The sequence below is a fragment of the Macaca fascicularis genome, chromosome 12 (assembly GCF_037993035.2).
Source record: "Macaca fascicularis isolate 582-1 chromosome 12, T2T-MFA8v1.1".
In the NCBI taxonomy this organism is placed as follows: Eukaryota; Metazoa; Chordata; class Mammalia; order Primates; family Cercopithecidae; genus Macaca; species Macaca fascicularis.
Window position 1 is genome coordinate 106753158 of NC_088386.1, and position 19862 is coordinate 106773019.

The 19862-nt window shown below is 33.8% G+C and overlaps 1 long non-coding RNA gene across 1 annotated transcript; it reads left to right on the top strand.

Moving 5' to 3' along the window:
• The first annotated feature begins 249 nt into the window (after positions 1-249).
• Positions 250-13669, top strand: LOC135966451 (uncharacterized). Its single transcript, XR_010579771.1, has 3 exons — positions 250-396; positions 2555-2612; positions 13594-13669. It is a non-coding gene; the product is annotated as an uncharacterized lncRNA (long non-coding RNA).
• Positions 13670-19862: the final 6193 nt, after the last annotated feature.

The window sequence follows — 19862 nt, forward strand, 5'->3', positions numbered from 1 at the left end:
TTTTTTCAAATAAAGTTTTATTAGAACACAGCTTTGCTTATGCTCTAGGAAAGTGTCAAAATAATGCTGCTCAACTTTTTCCCTTGTATTTTCAATCTGCATTGATTTAATGCCATATATAAATATTACTTTTGATGGACATTTAGTTTCCTGTCTTTTAACATTATGGTTAGTGTTTTCTCTATTCCAACAAAATAATCCTTGATCTTGATATAATTGTAAAGCTGTGGTCTTTCCTCCACAGTATTAACAACTGAAATACTTCTGAAATTCCAGCTGCTTTATAGGAGGTCAATTGTGAAGAGATAATGAAATCAACAGAATCGTATCAAGAGATGATGCAGATATTGGAACTATCACAGTTTTTGGACCCATATGCAATGAACAATTGGAAATGTAGATAAATTTAAAGAAAAACTATCATTTGCAATATTATAAAACACATGACAAGAATAAATCTGACTAAACATGAAAGATGTTTAAGATAAAGACAAAATATTGATGAGAGCAATTAAAGACACTTAACAATGGAGAGATATACTGTGTTAATGTATCTGAAAACTCAGTATTATTAGGATGGCATTTCTTCTTGAACTGCTTATAGATTCAATTTAATTTCTATCCAAACACTAGCATGTTTTTAAAATGAATATTGGCAAATTAATTATAATATTAATATACAAATGCAAACAACTTAAAATAGCAAAATGAGCTTTGAGAAAGGAAGTGAGAAGGCTTACAGTATCAGGAGTTAAGTATTACTGTAAATCTACAGTAATCATATTGGCATAAAGATAGACATATGGAACAACAGATAAGAATGAAGATGCCATATACAGAAACACCCACACACACACAAACACACACCATTGGTCACTAGATTTTCAACAAATGTGCCATGATACTTCAATGGAGAAATAATATTCTTTTCAACAAATGATATTTGAACAATTGGACATTACTATACAAATAATATATTTTTTTAAAAAACTCAATTTTTCATGTACTCGATTGTACATTACATATAAAAGTTAACTCAACCTGGATCCTATAACTAAATCTAAGAGCTAAAATTATAAAATTTATTAAGGAGAAAATACAGGAGAAAATTTATATGACCTTGGATTAGGCATAGATTTTATATATAGGTCACAGCAATGCAAATTATTTTCAAAAGTTTGATAAATCCTATTTTACTAGAGTTAAAAACCTCTATTCTTCAAAAACTTTGTTAAGAGTTGAAAAGGCAAGCCACAACTGGGGAAATATTTGTAAAATATACACCTGATAAAAATACTTATATCCATATCATAGAACTCTTGTAACTCAAAAATGTATAAAATAATTGAAGACACTTAACCAAAACATATATGTCCGTTCTCACATTCTATAAAGAACTACCTGAGACTAGGAATTTCTAAAGAAAAGAGATTCAATTGGCTCATGGTTCCACAGGCTGTATAGGAAACATGACTGGGGAGGCCTCAGAAAATTTACAATCATGGCAGAAAGCAAGGGAAGCAGGCACATCCTACATGGCTGAAGCAGGAGTAAGAGAGCAACGGGAGAGGTGCTACACATTTTTAAACAACCAGATCTCGTGGGAACTCACTATCACAAGAACAGCAAGGGGGAATTCTGCCCCCATGATCCAATCACCTCCCACTAGACCCCTTCTCCAACAATGAGGATTACAATTCAACTTCAGATTTAAGCAGGGACACAAATCCAAACCATATCAATATACATTAAGCAAAAAAGCACATGAAAAGATAGTCAACATCATTTGTCATTAGGGAAGCACAAATTAAAACCACAATGAAATACTACTACTAACCCCTAACCCCTAGAATGGCTAAAATGTAAACGTACAATACCAAGTACTGAGAGGGTGTAAAGTAACTTAAACTCATATATTACTAGTGGGAATTTAAAATGACACGAATTCCCAGCTTTGGAAAAGAGTTTCGCAGTTTCTTAGAACATTACACTTACTTCCCATATATCCCAGCAATCCCACTCCTGTATATTTACCTAACAGAAATAAAAATGTATATCTATTCCAAGTTCTACACACTAATATTTGTAAACATTTTTATTGATCATAGCCTCAAACTGGAATCGACAAAATACCCATTAATAAGCTGGATAGAGATATATCATTCAATTCCACTAAGCAGTGAAAAATACTAATACATGTGACAACATGAATGAATTACAAGAGCATTTTGCTGAGTGCAAGAATCCAGATGTAAAAAGATATATATTATTTGATTCTATTTGAATGATTTTATGAGAAAGGCAAAATTCTAACATTAAAAATTTGATTGGTGATTGATAGGAATTGGAATATCGGGAAAGAGATTGACTACTAGCAAGCATGAGGAAAATCTTTGAGATGATGAAACCATTTTATATCTTGATGGTGGCGGTGGTGATGTGAATGTCTATACGTTTTCCAAGATCATTAAACTGTATATTTAAAAGGGTGAACTTTATTCTATATAAATTATATCTTAATAATCCTGACTTAAAATATTCATCTCTTTTTCAGATATCAAAACTGTACTTCCAGTTGACTAAAGACCATTTCCGCCTGGATGTACTACCAGGTACACACATTGCATACTGAATGCCAAGCACATCTATGTCTAAGCTTTGTCTTGATTTTTCTGATAAAACTAGTATTTTTACTCTCACCCAGACTAGAAACTTTGGAGTTAACTTTGATTCCTCTATTTTCTTCACATTCAGTAAACTTCCAATTATTTCAAGGCCTAATTCTTCTAAGACTCTTGCATCCACTTTCACTTTCCATTTCTTTTTGCTTCATTTTCATCCTAGGCATCATTGAATTTTCTTTTTCCTGTCAAAACTGCTTTTTATCTAATGTCTGAGTCTCCACCTGTCCCCATTCTAACCACACATTTTTGCTAGATTAATAGTCTCAAGCAAACACTATAGGTAGTGTCATGGTTCTGCTGTTTATTAGATATTTTATGTTGAGAAATTTAATTTCTTTTAGCTTTCACTTTAAAAAATGTGTTCATCTATTCAGTTAACAACTGTTTATTAAACACCTACTGATTGCCAATTTCTGTTCTATGTACTGTAGTAATGAGACTAAATCTCGGCTTTTGCAGAACTTATTTTCCAGTGGGGAAAGGCAAATATAAAACAAGTAGAAAATAAGCACAATAATTTTAGATGTTTATAAGTTCTCTGAAAACAATAGAGTATAATGATATAACACGTTTAGGTAGTTTGGAAAATTATAGTCGATTCGATGACTTTAGATTCAGTGATTAAGGAAGGCCTTCTGGCATTTTCAGTGAGATCCCAATAATGTGAAGAAGCTTGTCCTGAGCAAATCTAGGGACAATAATTTAAAGAGAAAGAACAGTGAGTGCAAATGTCTTGAGGTTAGAAGATGTTTGACAAGGAGAAGAAAGGCCAGTGTGACTAGAGAGTAATGAGTGGAGCCAGACATGGGAAGGTGGAAATGATCTCAGAGAATTATCTATCTGCAGGTCACCCATGGCCGTATGGAACATTACAAGGTGCTTGAAATTTCTACAGGAAAAATTAAGAATTTTAGGCAAGGCACTCAGTGATATATAAATATATAGATTTATGTATATATATAAATTTATGTGTGTGTGTATATATATATATATAAATCAGATTCATTCATATATATATGACAAAGTCTTGCTCTGTCACCCAGGCTGGAGTGCAGTGGCGAGATCTCGGCTCACTGCAAGCTCTGCCTCCCGGGTTCACGCCATTCTCCTGCCTCAGCCTCTGGAGTAGCTGGGACTACAGGCGCCCACCAGCACGCCTGGCTAATTTTTTGTGTTTTTAGGAGAGTCGGGTTTCACCGTGTTAGCCAGGATGGTCTCGATCTCCTGAACTCGTGATCTGCCCGCCTTGGCCTCCCCAAGTGCTGGGATTACAGGCGTGAGCCACTGCGCCCAGCTGAATCTGATTTATATTTATAAAAATAAGCCTTATAATAGATTAAAAGAAACAAGGGAAAATGCAGATATACTGGCTAGACATTATTCCAGTAGTCTACATAAAAAATAATGGGTAGGGCTAGAATGATAGTGGTGGGCATACTGAGATGTGAATGTATTTTACTAGGTTTTGAGGTTGATCCATCAGGATTTGCTTACATACTATACAAAGGCAAGGGAAAGAAAAAAAGGCACCACATATTATTTTTCGGTTGTTGACCTAAACAGCTGAGTAGATAGTGACATAATCACTTAACTGAAAAAAAAAATCTCAGGAAAAATACATTTCAGGGGGAATTTAAGAGTGCTCTGAATACATTAATATTGAGGTGCCTATGGGATATTCGGACAGGTTCCTGATCAGGAATATATGCTAAGCAGAAAGATTGACATAGGATTCTAGAGCTGAAGAGGGTGGTTAGGACTAGTGACATAAATTTGGAGTAATCAGAAAATACAATATATGGTATTAGAAATGTATGGGCATGGGAGATACTACATGGGCAAGTAACAGAATACTATGCAGATTTGAGCCCTTGGGCATTCAAAATGTAGATCTTGGGAAGGCAAGACAGCAAAAGGGATTGGGAGAATGGCGAGGGAGATTGAATATTACTAAAAGTGTAGTATGAGATGCCAAAAGAAGAGTTTTTAAAAGGAGGAGTAATCAACTCTGTTACAAATATTACCAAGATAATAATTAAGATGAGGAAAAGAAAAGGCAATTGAGCTGGATGATTTTTATAATATGACAAAAGTAAGTTCGGTAGCGTGTGGTACAGAAGCTAAGTAATTTTCCTAGACGTAATTAAAATGTTATTGGTACTATGAAAATCAAAAACAGATGGTGAAACCATCCTAAGAATGGCATCGTATAGGAAAATATTCTTTAAAATCCCAGTGGATTCGCTTTTGAATAATAGATCTTCTAAGATAGTTTTAAGTAATAGCAAGTATAAGAAAGAGTTTGGAATAGTATATTTGGGAGTCTTCTGTATCTGAATGGGAATAAAGATCAGAATGGTAAGAGTTTTAGGAAGAAACAGAGGGTGACGAAAGCAAAAGGGTTACACTGGCATTAGTGGCAAGATTAATAAAAAAAATCACAAATATGCCATATTAAGGCAGAAATTACATTACCATTGTCAAAAGACAAAAGTATAATGAATTTATTTATAGATGTCATCAGCTTTTATTCACAATTCATGAATTGGGGCAGTCTTGATTTTCCGAAATAGAATGGGAGTTCCCACTGAGCAATAGCGGAATAGTGAGTTTTATAAAGTGTGGGCCAAAAAACAGAACAATAGAGAAAAAGAAGAAGCTGATTGATTTATATTTAGTAAATTCAGGTTCCTTTTTTTTTTTTTTTTTAAGGGTTAAAGCAGAGGGAATGTCCTTATTGTGTCGATTCGGGTAGACTGATATTTTCTGTTTTTAGGAAAAAGTAGTCTTTTCAGGATCTATGCACTTCTTTAAAGCTTCATTTTGATTGTATGACATTTAACATGAGTGACTCACTTTTGGTTGGTCTGGTCTATTGGGACCTAGTGCAAGAGGTCAGTCGAAAACAATGGTCTCACATAATTTGTGTTTAACACTATAAATCAGTGAATTATTTGTGCAGTTATGATATTACCATGCTCAGAAATCATACAATTGCATTCCCTTTATTTATTAATGGAGATACAGAGAGGAGTGAAGGCATTTGGTATCCTAAAATACTGAGATTACGCTTAGAAATGATCCAAGTTCATAAGTACATTTCATGTTGAAGTAGGCAAATTATCTAGCTGAAAATTCTCATTAAAGGATTTCATGGGCCAGGTGAAAACCTGTACTATTTAAAAGGATATTGAAAGAAATTTCAACTCAAGACTCATCTATTTCTATTTGCTCTGTGCTAACTTTGCAATGACATTTATGTAATCTTTACTTGTATGCAAATTTATGTTAATGACATAACTGATGCTTAGAATCTAAATTGATGTGGAGTGAAAGCAAAGTACTGTAATTAAAGCTTTGTGAATATTGGCCTTTCTGAAAAGAATCTTGAAATATCAATGGAATTCAGTTGTATATACAATGTGTCGGGTTTGTGTGGATTGAGTATGTAGGGATTTCATTACATATTCCTTTGCCAGCATCAAGCTTATAATAGATGTGAGAATAGAGGGGTTTCTCTACAAATATACTTTAAAAAGAATAATGGGTAGACTGTCCATTACTGAGATTAAGTATTTGAAGTCTTCAAAACATTTCTACTGTTTTCTTTTTAGGTAGGTGGCTAGAAAATAATATACTAATCTGAATTTTTATTAACAATACACTTACTTTTGACTTCTAATAGCCTGTTCATAGAATTAACTTTAAGGCTGAAAGGAAAATGAGCTTCAAGAACGTTTATTCTATAGAAACTGCAATTAATATTCTTTGTGCTTTATCCAGTGTAATGAAATTGATCATTCTCTTTAGGGAGTCAGCCATTTAGGAAATAGATGGAATTTTAAAGAATATATTAATTTAGAAGATCCTGGATTATAGTTGAATCTAGACTAATTGGATCCCTAAGTAAATGATAGGTTTGGTCCCTTACCTCTGTTTGTTTTCTTTGTGAATATTTTCCTTAATGTACTTACACTTTTCCCAACTGCATATCACAGCTAGTACTTAATTAAACCTTTATATTTCATTGCAGCAGATGTATTACCTTATCTAATAGTAACAGGTTTTCATCACATACAGGGTGACCTGCTTGCACAATTGAGTTGCTGTCAATTCCTAGCATGGTGAGCCTTGCCTATCTCTGCTCTATTCCTATGTGTAACAGGCTGCTTCCTCATTTTTTTAATTCCTAGGTTGCATAGATCTCTTCTCAGCAAACAAATAAATATTCCATCATTTATATTCACTTATTGTCTGCTTTTCTAACATGAATCCCAAGTGGATGAATGTTTCTATATGCTTTTGTGTTGAAAAGTGAATTGTTAGTAGGGTCTTCTTTTGCTATACTTGTTATCTTCAACTATCACTTATGTGAAAGCTGTTTATTGTGGCAATAACTTCCATTGAAAAACTAACCTGTTCTACTGATAATTCTATGAATGTGAATAGATAAACAGATGCTGGGTTATGCATATTTGTACAAAACTTTCCTAATGCACTATCTTACTATTACTAGCATTTTATAAAACACATGCACATGAAGAACAACTACAAAATGGACTTTCAAGAAAGGTTGTATTAAACTAACTATCCTGTCAAAAGCAATTAAATACTCTGGACTATATATATATGTGTGTGTGTGTATATATATATCTCTCTGTATGTGTATATATATCTCTCTGTATGTGTATATATATATCTGTATATATATGTACATATCTGTGTGTATATATATCTGTGTATATATATCTGTGTGTATATATATCTGTGTATATATAATCTGTGTGTGTGTATATATATGTAACAGGTGCACATGCACACACACACACACAGAATTATTTGCAAGCACTGGAGAGTGATCAAAAGTAGGCAGAAACAGAGCGGGGAATCACTCCTTGGGGAAAAAAAAAAAAAAAAAAAAACAACACTGAGTGAAAGCCACATTGATATGACACGCTCTAATTAGAATACAGAAAGCTGCTGTTTTATCACCTGAGGAGTCAGTGGTTGGAGCATGGGGTTGAAAAGCAGCTGAAGATTGAAAGGTGATGTCTTTGAAGTGAGGACGCTGCATAAAAGGGAGCCTTCAAATCTGCATGCAACACCCCTCAAATGTTTGGCCGACCTCTAATCTATGCATGAATGGGACACATTCCAAGTAGTCCAGGGGAAAACATTAATTAATTGAACTAAAGTACTGAGCAGAAATTTAGCAGCTGCTTCCTGGAGGGGAAAGAAAGTCTTATTCAGTTAGAGAGACTCTAGGACTAAGGAAAAAAATTAAAGTAGATCAGTCTTTACAAAGCATAAAATCAAGCCTTCACATATTAAGAGATCCGTTAGTAATGTAATTGGCTGACAGAATAAAACTCAATAAATTATTAGAGGCAAATGACAAATCCAGACTATCTACAAGATATTCAAGGTATTATGCCCAATTACAAGATTTGTTAATATACCAAAAAAAAAGTGTTAGTAGAACAGAATGACAGATTATCTCAATATTAGAATTATCAGCCAAGAACATTAAAATAACTCTGATAAATACATAATGAAATATGTATGAAAAACATGTTTTAAGAGATGGAAAATTGAAAGACATATATGAAAATTATTAAAAAGAACTATATGGGAAGTCAACAATTGGGAAAAATTAGTACATTTAATTTAAAAAATGATTGAAGGGTTTAATATTTTATAATAATACAAAGATCAACTTATTAGGAATAATTACCAAATATGCACGTGGTTAATAACAAACTATCAAAATATATGAAACAAAACAGAATAAAGAGAACAATTTTTTAAAAGTGCAGGTTTTTAGTACCATTCTCTCTGTAATTGATGGAACAAGTAAGGAAATCCCGGGCAAACTATAAATATATAGGAGATTTAAACAGCAACATCAATTTGGCCAAATTGACATTAATAAGTCACTAAAATGTACCTCATTTTTAACTGTATATGGAACAAACACCATAATAGACCATATATTGGGCTAAAAAATAAGTCAGATTTTAAAATATTAAAATCCTTTAGGGTATGTTCTCCAACCACAATTAGAAATATTTAAAAACCAGTATAATATCATTTCTAGAATATCTTGCACAGTTTTAGAATTTATGCAACACAATTCTAAATAATGGATAAGTCAAAGAAAAAAATCACAAGAAAAATTAGAAAAAGGTTTTTACCTGAATGATAATAAAAATTTGTGCAGCATATCAAAACGTGTCTTGGAAACCTCTTAACTATAAACACCATAAACATTGTACAAGAAACTAGAAAACATTTCTAAGAAAACATTTAGAAGATAGATAGATTGACAGATATACTGTCTTCAAGAATTGGAACACTAGGCTGGGCACGATGGCTCACACCTGTAATCCCAGCACTTTGGGAGGCCAAGGTGGGCAGATTACCTGAGTTCAGGAGTTCAAGACCAGCCTGGCCAACATGGCAAAACCCTATCTCTACTAAAAAATACAAAAATTAGCTAGGTGTGGTGGCAGGCGCCTGTAATCCCAGCCACTCTGGAATTGCTTGAAGCCGGGAGGCGGAAGTTACCAGTGAGCCAAGATCCCTCCACTGCACTCTAGCCTAGGTGACACAGTGAGACTATGTCTCAAAAAAAAAAAAAAAAAAAAAAAAGGAATTGGAAAACTAAATATTGTTAAGATATAAATGTTTCCAAAATTGTTCTCAGATTCAATACCCTTCTAAAAAAAATCTCAGTAAGCTTTTTTTGTAAAATTTGATGATGTCACTTAAAAATGTGTATGAAAATGTAAATGACTTCTTAGAGTCAAAATAATCTTGAAAAACAACAAATTTGGTGGACTTATACTCCCTGATTACTATGGCAATCCAGAAAGCAGTATTTAGATAAGGATAGGCAAATAAATCAGCAGAATAGAAAAAACCTACCTGATGACTTAGCCATTTCATTCCTAGATGTTTACCTAAGAGAAGAAAAACATATGTCCACCAAGACTTGTGTATTTGTTTGTTTTCACACTGCTATAAAGAAATGCCTGAGACTGGGTAATGTATAAAGGAAAGAGGTTTAATTGACTCATAGTTCTGCAGGTCTAACAGGAAGTATGGCTAGGAGGCCTCAGGAAACTTACAGTCATGGCAGAAGGCAAAAGGGAAGCAGGCACCTTTTTCACAAGACAGCAGGAGAGAGAAGAAGAGAGCACAAGGCGAGAGGAGCTCCACACTTATCAAACAACCAGATCTCATGAGACTTACTCACTATCATGAGACCAGCATAAGGGAAACCATCCCCATATTTTAATCACCTCCAACCAGGTCCCTCCCTCGACACATGAGGATCACAATTTGGATTACAATTTGAGATGAGACACAGCCAAATCGTATCAACTTGACAAAAATATTTACAGCAGTTTTAATTCATAATAGCCAAAACCTCAAAATATCTAAAATCCGTATCAACAGGACAGTAGATAAACTAATACTGGTCTATTCACTCAATTGAATTCTCCTGAGCAATAGAAAAGGCATAAAATACTGAGGCATGCGACAACGTGGATGGGTTTTGAAACACTGAACAAAAGAAGCCATAGGCAAGAGTACATACAGTATAAGTTCATTTATACCAAAGCCTAGAAGAGATAAAGTAATAGAAATGAGGACCATGAGTGCAAAGAAGGAATGTATTGACTAGCAAGTAGTAGTTGAAAAGTTTCTGAGGTGACAGAAATATTTCATGTCTTGATTTCAGTGGCGATACATAAATTTATACAATGTCCCAAACACACGAACTATGTACTTAAAGTCTGTGCACTTTCAATTTTTCAAGATGTTGGTGAAACATATAATTCTTATGAATTAAAATCAAATTTATGGAGCTAAGGGTTATTAATATGAATACGTAATTTTAGTCTCTAGTAGAAAGAAACTGAAAAAATTGTGTTATATTCTTATTTATTCTATATTGGAGAATTAATTTTGTGAATTTCACACTTTAAAATTCAGTTAAATTAAATTGGGCTATCTTCAGATGTGCTTTCTGTTTTTTCTTTTATTTTCAAAGAATTGAAGAGTAGCAAAAATGGAGAAGAAAAATAAAGATTTTTTTATTCCCCTCAAAAGACAGATTTAATAGAAGTGTCAGTACTGTTTCTATATTCATTGGACTTTTTAGTATATTCCAGCCACCTTTCCAATTGCCATAATCAGAATACCTGAGTTTGATGACTTCTTTTCCAAAGAAACTGCAGAAAGTCACACTGCCCGTGTGCACAGCAAGTTCGAAGTGCCAAAAAATCAAAACCTTCTCCCAGAAATTCTATTCAAATAGCTTTTGAGAATTGGTAGATAAATATTGCAACTCCTTTGTCCTTTGAGTGGGAAGGTTCTGAGCCATGTGTTTTGCAACTTTTCCCAGAATTTCCCTGTAGGATTAAGGTTTATTCATCCTGGGTGGTATCTGGCTTATTTATTGGTTGCTTCCACATTACACCTCCTGTTGCATTTTCAGGGATCACCTTCAATAAACATTTTTGGTGGCTCCTAGAGAGAATGTGCTCACAGAATGAGGCAACCTTCCTCTGCTATCTTTGCATGCATTTTGGAAACAATTTTACAGCAACTGACAAGTTAAATCGAGATATACAAATTATACAGGGAAATTGAATTTGAGTGATTCTTTGCAATGATTTTGAATACAAGAGTTAATATCTATACATGCTATGTTGTCATATTGGTATTATTACTGATCTTGAATAGTTTTCCACAATTCTGAGGTCATGCTTCTCAAGAAGCATTTGAGGCTAAGGAATTTATTATGACAATTATATGTCATTTACTTAATCTGAAAAACTGTTTATCAGAAAGCCCAACTCCAAGACTAGGATGGTTTGTATGCATTTGTGTCAATAATAGTGTCTCCTAAAGTAAGGTAAAAATAAAGTCAAAAGACTCTTCTCAGGGCTGAATTTCTTAGAGAAACACATACAAACCTTTTTCTCATTATGCCGTTCTTGGCATGTCAACAGAAGCAGTGTTTTTTCATTTATCTTAGTAGTCATCAAGACACATGGTGATTTACTTGTGGTAGTATACTCTTTTCCCTGCTATTTGTTTTGATGGTGAATATACATATGGTTTGGCTACGTACTTAATAGCACAAAAGTTTATCAATATTACAGAAAATCTGCCACACTAAATTTTCAGAAGGATTTATGTCAACATGAACATACACACTTATATGTACCAGCTTTTTAAAATTCTAAAACAGAAATAGGTTGATATGATTTTAACATCAAATAAAATCTTTATTGTATGTAGACTAATCAAAAGTGTGAAAGTTATCTAAAGATCTTTTAGTTACAGGGCTGTTCTAAAATCTGAAATCCTCTTTTTGGTAAAATTGTTGCACGAAATTATTTTTTCAGATTTTAAAAATATGAAAAGCCAGCTTCTAGTATTATCTTTTCCCAGTTGCTAATTGATACTTCAAGTTTATATCAATGTTTCAATTTAAGGGGTACTCCATTTTCTCTTGACATCTGGTTTAAGCTTTTTTGACTGTGGGGTTGTTCTGAGATCTTTATTGCTAAACTTACATACCAACTAACCCACATGTAGATAAAATATTTTCATGTTTTTAAGATCAACTGTCTTAACTCCTTTCTGAAAAGTGTTTGGAGTATCTAACTACATTAAACTTACTTTGAAGAATAAAAATACTGCGCAACTGCACACACTTTTAATGTTCATGATTCAAAATATTTTAATTAGATGTTATCTGTCTTTCTCCCTCCCACCCACTCCCTGCCCCTACTGATGGTTAGTGTGTGTCTAATTTCTTTAAACAGTGTTTAATATTGAATGTGTTGTGTTTTTTAAGTCACTCTGCCAGATTTGGAACTACATCTGTGGCCTATTCCTTTCTAGCTCTGCCCAGCTTTGCTGCTGATATTATCAATAGTGTTGTATATAAAAGCTGAGTGCCATTATGATTTAGAGACCAATCCTCTGGCATTGTGCCAAATAAGTCTAATTTGGGATCTGGGGAATGATAGACAAGAAAATTACAACTAGAAGAAATGTACATCGAATTCTAATTGAAAGCATGAGGCTTTGGGTGTTTTGCTTTTTTATTTTGCATTTTGTTGTTGTTTGGGGAATTTTAAAAACCTGAAGTTCTGTTACAAAAAAGCCACAAGACAGGTGCAAAATGATATATTTTATTCATTTTTAGGAATAAGAGCATAAAATCTCTGTTGATAGAATTGTGAGTTAGACTTCACTGAAAATTATGATTTTTAATAACTGTATCTGTTATTTTTAGGCAAACCAAATCTATTTGGCAATTATTGGTGGAGTAACTAAAAACATTAAAAAATAATTTGCTATTTGTCTTCTTGCAACTTCTCTCTAAGTTTGAATTCATTCACTTTTAGAGATTCAATTCTTACCCCTCAGTGAAAACCTTAAAATAATTGGATTATTACTCAAATTTAACATGCCCAAGGTCAAGTTTAACAAAGAAAGTATTTCACTGGTAATACATTTAGTAAATGCTACATGTTTATCCCTCTTGATTCAGATTTACTGCCCTGTCTTTGTTTCGAATTTTGTGTTGACGGCTATTTTTTCCAGTTTTCATAGAAAAGTTTGGAGTTATCTCATTTCACATACACTTATAAGAAGCGTGTTTATAATTTCTTACTCTCATTTCCCATATTTAGTATTTCTACAGGGTTTGTTGCTTCTTTTTATGAAATGCCTAGGATTTACTCATCCTCTTATCCCACGCTTCTGTTTCTAGCTAAATCTTACTCTAACTTCCATTTATTCTTGCTAAGTTACTGTCTTTCTGAACTGACTCCAATCTCTCTCCCTTTCTACTCACCCTGAACTCTGCTTATCTTTCTAGAACTGCCCCTACTCTTCATCCTTTAAGAATTTGCAATGCCTCCTTTTCACCTGTCTCCTAAAACAAGTCTCCTCTGGTAAGTTTTCACATCCCCTCATAACTATCCACAGACTGCCTCACCCCAGTGCACATTTCAATGGAGACTTCATTGGTTTTCTTATCTCCCAACATCCAGGGCTGTTCATAGTGACTCATAGACTGGACTCAGGCCTTAGTGTTTTGAAACAATGCAGTATATAGGCATTAGTTTTAAAAGACACTAGTGCAATTCAGTAAGATTCTAATTGCTAGGTGATCCCTAACTTTGTTTTCAGGATGATAATTTAATAACAACTTTTTAATAAAAATTGGTGCCCAACATGTTCCTCTACTTCATTAAACATGTCTATGAAATTGTGAATAATCAATGTTTTATATACAATATTATATACAGGTTTCATCTACTGTATAGGATAGTATCTACCTTCTGTCTGCTTGTGAAACTTAGGCAGAGAAAGTGCAAGGGTAGCCTGTTGTCATTGCTACTATTGTTCAATATTTTTATATAACTAGAATGTTTCTGGTTTTATTTATAGCAGAATGTGCCCTACTGTACAATGCAATAATTTGTTATTGAGATAGAAATCTTGAGGTGTCTCTTAGAAGTACCACCTTCTGATTTGGTGCCAAAGTATGATAGACAACCAGTCCTATGCATTGTTTGAAAATGTAAGTGAGATCACACCAATTACCAAGATTATAACTAGTTTTCGTTGATATTCCTTGGGCTCTCCATTTGTTCAGCATGTCTTTCAGAGCCACATATACCAAGTTTAAAAAATGTTACCACAAATTGTTCATTTCCTTAAGTAATAATATGTTTTATTCACTGTGTCAGATGTGTTGTGGAAGAATAATTACTCTATTTTGTGATTTTATAGAGCATATTTTCTAAATTATTATTAAATATCTGATTACTTGAGATAAACCAGCCATCCTCTTTTTTTCAGTACTGGGCAAGAAAGGAAGAACAATGAAACTATTTGTGTTATGGAGCACAGTTTATCAGATAATCCCTGCACTGGAAAGTATTGTTTACCAGATATCAACAAAATGGTATTCTTTTTCGTATTTGACATTACCTTGAATAGTTAAATGTAAATAAATAAAGAAAAATTTTAAAATGTAAAATGCATATTTTATGCTCTTTCCAATATTAACACTCAGAATTGCATATTTCATCTAATTATTCTAAATGCATATGAACAATTTTGAATTATTTGCTCTGTATAATCTCTTATGAATCCTACAAGGAGAAAAGATGAGTTGTAAGATTATCAAGACATCAGCCTAAACTATTAACAGAAAATACAATGGTTAGTCACTTGATATATAATTTTGCATAAAATTACATCTTATGGTTCTTTCAGACCATTTCTAATACTATATAAATATGCACACACTTGCAACATGTACATTTTCTGTTAATTTATTTTGCCTTGAGAGTATTACCCATGTCTTTATTGGTATCAATTTAGAATAAGACTTAACTAATAATACCAGGGCCTTACTAAGTGAGGGATATAATTGGACATTTAGATGATAAACATCTAGAGATCAATTTTATATTAGTAAGGCATGGCTTAATTCAATATATTCATCTCTATGTGTATGCTATTGATATAGTATCCCTTTTTTGGGTGTACAGTTTTCTGATCTCAGCATATTTTCTTTTTTAAAACAAGTAAGACTAAACCAAGCTAGCAGCTTGTATCATGTGAGCAATTTAAACACAGAGATCCAATAGCAACACTTAAAACCTGGGAACTCTAGTGCATGCTATAGCATTCTCAAATCTTTAATGGTTACAAATATACCCAGAATGAAGACGGTGTATTTTCTGTACCATATTTGAATCAATTTTTCAATCTACAACTTAAAATAATAGCAATTTGTTTTAGAACTCTTCTGTGGACTAATGTGTGTAATGCTGAACTGAGAGTTTCCAAGAGTTCCTTGAGGAGAAAAAAGTTCTCCCTTTTAAAAGCAGGCATTCAAAATTCTCCATATGCATGTAATAATAGATAACATCTGGTATTCTGAATGTTAATGTTGGGAGCAACTTTCAAAATCTACAACTTTTATATTTTTTTCATTTTCTGCATTTCTTTATATTTAATCCTTTAAGATAATGAGCTGTGCATATGTCTGTTTCCCCCAGCTGAGTGGTGTAAGGGAGGTGAGAGAAGTACACTGAATTAAGTATAAGGCTCATTTTGTTGATTCTGTTCCTTTGTGACTTCATGGACGATTGCCCTGACTCACTAAAGTGGGTCTTGTTTTGTGCTCAAAAAGCATTCACACCCTGTGCAGTCATAATATTTCATTCATAGAGACCCAGTCATGCAAAATAATCGTAATTTCTTATGGCCTCCTCTTTGGGTGTCTCTATTTATCTGGATTTCAGAAAGTAGGGTACCTTGTTAGGGAGTGGTTTTCCTGACTGACTGAGGAAATCTATTCACCTGGCCCTGGCCCAGTGACCTTCTGTTTCCATTGCCAGATTTAATAGGCTCTTCTAGCAGGGCCTTACAGTTTCACAATCTATAAGCCATTAGCTAAAGCTATACCAAACCAATGAGAATCAATTCCAGCATATGTGGGATTTCGATTTTATTGCCCAAGAGTCAATAATAAATATTATCCCTCAACATGCCAGGAGTGCACAGGCGTCTAACTTCTTTGACCTTCCAGCTGGATTATTTTGAAGTATTTACTCTCTTCCTACAAACCCCCAAGCTCTTACAAGGCAACAGTAAACCATTTTTAAGACATGACCTTGTTGATTTGTTTAGAATGATTCAGCTGAATTGTCTTTCTGTTTGCTTCGTACTTTGAATTATTTTTTTTTTTTCTTTCTTGCTGGGGGAATGTGCTAGTGTATCTTCCTTCTAACATTTGGGAAAACAATAAATATATAACATAATGTTTGGCCTGCAGTAACTCTATCTTCCATTGTAGTTGAAAAGGTTAGTTCCAAAGTAGGAAACCTGGAAGATTCCTGGATATAGGAGCATCAGTGGAAGTAGCATTACATAAGGCCACTGTAGCATGATCTTCATAATATTTCATTCCTGGCCAGTCTTTTCTATAGTAACCTAACCCCAAAGAGAGAAAGATTTCCCATTTGAGGTGATAGCCAGCTCTTCGGCTCAGCCAATTATTTTTATTTTCTTTATTGTTCTTGAAACATGTCAATTGCCCCAGATTCAAGTAACACTTAAATGTAAATGTATTTCTAAATAAATAGAAATGATTTTGAGTATATTACTTTGCCTATCCTATATGTTATCTCCCCTCTGGAATGGTGGAAAATAGTAATACGTTTTGCATTGTTTTTAGAACTGAGTCAAAGACAGTGGCAGTTTCTAAAATTCCACCTTCATTCCCTTATTTCCTAGACCTCTTGCAGTTTGGTAGGGCTATGTCTTTAGTCCTGAGCAGTGTCTTAGTGGCAGAAATGACATCTATTGTGTGGTGACCATATAGTTCTCTCTCTTCTGTTGTTCCTGAAAACAAGGAGACTGTGTGTTGGTATGGTGGAGCTATAGAATAACGCAATCTGAATTCCTGAATCACAGTGTGGAAGGTAGTTACGTCAGAAAGTAACTGAGGTCTATAATGATCTTTGCATGTGTGAAAAGCAAACTTTTATAGTATTAAACCCTGATAGCGTGGTGTTTATTTGTTACCAACACATCACATACCTATCACCAATATGTATGAGCACTTGATAATTTGTGAAGCCTGTTTGCAAACATTATTTAATTCACTTCCTGAGATTCACTGAAGAGATAAGGAATTTGAGACTCAGGGAAGGGTTTGTCTCAGGTCACACTCGTAGTAAATGGTAGTGACAGGTGTTACATGTAGATCTTCCTTCACATAGTTCATGGTGCAATATATTGTATCTATTATCTTTTTCTCAAAACGAAATCCTCTGGCCACATACAACATCTTGATCTTAAAAAAATGACCTTGAATCATCGTAGAGTCTAATTTTCCTTCTTAAGAAAGGTGGCATTTAAGTCTCTGTAATCAGAAAAGAGTACCTTCTGTGTATAAATTTATCTTTTAGTGTTTAGAATTTTAAGTGTGTATAAACAAAACTTTGGTAGATATTACCACAGAGAATCACGCTTTGTCTTAAAGACATGAAAGCATCTGAAAGTATTATGAGAATTACAACATATTTTCAAAGTGAATTATTTGTGTGTAGGAAGCAACATTGAGAAATCTATGAAAGCAAATATTTCAGTGGTTATTTTCCCCAAAATTTCATAGCTTGTAGTAAAAATACCTACCTCATAACAAGTCATACTGTAATCAAGGTTCTCAGTTTTCTATACAGTATTTATTGAATTAAAATGAAGAGGGAATTGGTGAAAATTAATGTAGGGTTATGAGTCCCTACTATTTTTTTTTTTTTTTTTTTGGAGATGGATCTTTGCTCTTGTTGCCCAGGCTGGAGTGCAATGGCGCAATCTCAGCTCACTGCAACCTTCGCCTCCAGTGTTCAAGTGATTCTCTTGTCTCAGCCTCCCGAGTAGCTGGGATTACAGGCGCATGCCACCATGCCCGGCTAATTTATGTATTTTTAGTAGAGACGGGGTTTCATCATATTGGTCAGGCTGATCTTGGACTCTTGACCTCAGGTGATCTGCCGCCCTCCGCCTCCCAAAGTGCTGGGATTACAGGCATGAGTGACCGCGCCCAGCGGAGTCCCTGCCTTTTAAATGGTCTATATTGTTCTTATGTCTGCAATGTGTATTCTATTGTGTTTTTGTTTAACCAGGCTTGATTTCTGAACCTCATTGTTACTCTTGCTGTTACAACCTTCTCAATAGTTATTTATTTCATTTGTACCTGCTAACTAGCTTAAAATAGCATGCTAGAAAGACACCTGATAACCACTCAGAAGCAGAATCCAAAGAAACAAGTAGTTTATAATATAGTTATATTTAAGTTAAAACAGCCTCCTATTTCCTCAAATTTGCATCAAAAGCCTTCATCTCACTATAAAAAAATTAGGTGGAGGCGGGGGGAGAAAAAAGTTGAAGAGGTTAATTTTTTTGCCTAGCTAAAGAAAATCTTCATCCTATGCTCAAAAAATTAACAACTAATATAGTTACATAGGTTATGAATATATTCTTTTATTAAAACATAGCTAAAATATGCTTATGTTTATGTACAATAAAGGTCTATGAGAAATCCTAGTTATAGAAAATAGCTACAAATAAGGACTTAGTCCTACAAAAATAAAACAAAATAGGATAGGAATGCTAGAATCATAAATATTAAGAAGTGAGCCCTGAAGTTCTTATTTCAAGAAGAATGTGCTAGAAGAGATAGCTCTGTGATGCATTTGTGGTTTTATTTTATAAAAATCGAAGATACTCTTGATACTCTGAAAGTGTACACACAAATATATCAATGTATTTATATATTTCTTATAAATACCTTCTGTATGGGATGCTCGAGACTAAATAATTTTTAAAAAATTTTCTAGTTTGCAAATGTGCATGTGAGCACACCCACATAAATTCCCATGCTACTTTAACCTTACTTATTTTTTGGCACTTATACTTTAACTGTATATCGAAAGCCTTATCTCAAAGAGACAAAAAAGCAACTTGAGTTTGGAACAATCTTTTCTGCATTAGAATTGCCTGCTCTCTCTGTAGCAGGAGTTGCTTGGCTAAGCAGTAAAAGCAGTTCTGGGGTCAGCTACCGTAAAAACCCAGAATGGTTTTTCTTGGCAAGGTATTTTCAAGGTATTTGTGTCATGCTCAGATTATTCAAAGTTGGTTTGACTTGACATTCTTCAGGTATTAGATAACCGAGATTGTCCCAACCAGCCTTTCTCTATTTCTTTGCTTACTCATCTCTTTCTCTTTCTCTTTCATCTTCTTTTTGAAGAGAAAGATGCTATGTCATAGAATTTTGTCATGAACTCATCTTTAGCTGTTTGTTATTGACTCATTGTAGCCTAACACAGCCTAAATAATTATGGATTAAGGTTTTCATAATATGATTTAAATTATGAGTGAAAAAACATACACTATGCATATTTTGTCAATGAGCTTTTTCTGTGTTCATTTGTGAGATTATTTGCTTTGGTGTTCTGGACATCTCTCGATAAATATCATGTATTACTGTGAATATTAAGTGGTTCCACCTAGCCACATTGAAATATACCACATTGTCCAAATTTATACTTGACCTTGAAA